Here is a 1,767-nt window from a genome sequence, read left to right as displayed (position 1 = left end):
CTGCGAGCGGCTCGGGCTGACTAGCACTGCTCCGCTCTCCTGGCTCCACTCGGCTCGCTCACTCTGCCGTCGGCCGTGCGGCTATGCCCTCCTCAGCTCCGCCGCTGATTGACTGGCCGGCGTGCACAGCGACGCTCGGCAAACTTGGCCCAGCGTGCGGCACACGGGGAGGGGGCGGACGGCGAGGGGGGGCGGAGACGGGCGGGAGCTCGTAGGGCCGGGACGGGAGAAAACCTGGAAGCGGGGTTGGATCCGGAGCAGCTAAATCCACTTCCTAGGGGGCCGCACCAGCCGCGCGGCACTCCCTTGCGATATATGCCAAGCAGGGCTCCTCCCTGCCAGCCTTTCCCCATCCATAGAGGAAAGGCTAATTTCTCCGGAGTAAAGGGTCCAATTCCTGGGGGACCGAGCAGCTGCAGACTTATCCCTAAGTTCACCTCTGAGTCCTAGGCCTTCAGCGCACGGCCACCTGACCGCTGCCAGCGGACCAAAGCCAGGCGAAGCCCTTGGGCCTCTATACCTGTCCCCCACTCTGCTGCCGCCCTGCAGCCGGGAGGACGCTCCTAACCGTCTAGTCCCGGGGCCATGAGGGGAAGGCACTGGCATTACTTGCATTGTTTCCCTGCAGGCACCAGGGGGACTTGAGACTCTGGGCTGGCCCTAGAGCCTCGCCTGGCCTCCTCAGACTTGCTTCCTAACAAACGGTGCTCGTAGAGCACCGCCTTGTTGGGAACACTGACAGGCATTCTCCTACCCTCCTGGTGTCCTCCCCACCATGCTTGGTTTTGCTACCAGTCTAACCAAACCCTGAAGTGGGAGAAACTCCTCAACTGCTAGGCTGTGGGACAAAGTCAGGGTTCTCCTTAGAAACCTGGCCCAAACCCTCCTTCTGTACGTAGGGAAACTGAGGCCCAGAGAAGAGAAGTGACTTGCATGCAGCTAGGGGGTGGGTCCAGAATCCAGGACTCAACTCTCGCGTCACCTGGAATAAAGGTAGTCCAAGACCCCCAATTCTTCGCCCTCACATCTCTGGGACCCTTAGCTTCCAGAAAACTGGAAATGCGCCAGTCTTCCCACCTTTTAAGCTTTGTCAGATTCCATTAATGAGTGTTTTTGAAGCTCCCAGGGCTCCTTTAATGACGGGAACTGTGCAGATTGGGAACTTGTCATTACCGTTGTTATTGTTACAATCTGCTTTAAGAGGTTATAGTGAGAAGTGCCTCAGACACCTCGGGACTGTGCTGGGAACTGGGCAGATAAAAGGGGCTGGAACTTATTATTTGGCTAGACTCTCAATTCCCATAAAATTACATAGGGTGATGATATGAACCATCATTACAATTATCACCCTCACAGAATTTGTTGAGACTTCCTCCACTGTTGTTTGCAAACCACGTTGACATGGTTGGCTATGAGGAGCTGTAGAAACTAAGGTGGCTGTTGTTTTAAATGCCACTGCAGACTTCTACATTTTATTAACTCTTGGAGATCATCGGCATAAACAGATTGTGACCCTGTCTGTAAGTAGGGCAAGTTCTGTTGGTTGGCAGAACATTTAACTCTGCAACTAGGAGAATTATACAAACTCAACTACAAATGAATTTCCTGCCATTTTCAAGTGACTTTCAAATAGTACAGGTTTTCCTCAAACTGATAACCATCAGGTCCTCAAGGCATTGCTAGGGCTTAGCTTAGCACTTTTAACTTTAATTAATGCATTTACGTAAAGATGTTCTTTACTAAAGAGAATATAATCTAAGTTGCAGC

This window comes from Pteropus alecto, unplaced genomic scaffold, assembly GCF_000325575.1.
Source record: "Pteropus alecto unplaced genomic scaffold, ASM32557v1 scaffold19, whole genome shotgun sequence".
Lineage (NCBI taxonomy): Eukaryota > Metazoa > Chordata > Mammalia > Chiroptera > Pteropodidae > Pteropus > Pteropus alecto.
This window is presented reverse-complemented; position numbering follows the sequence as displayed.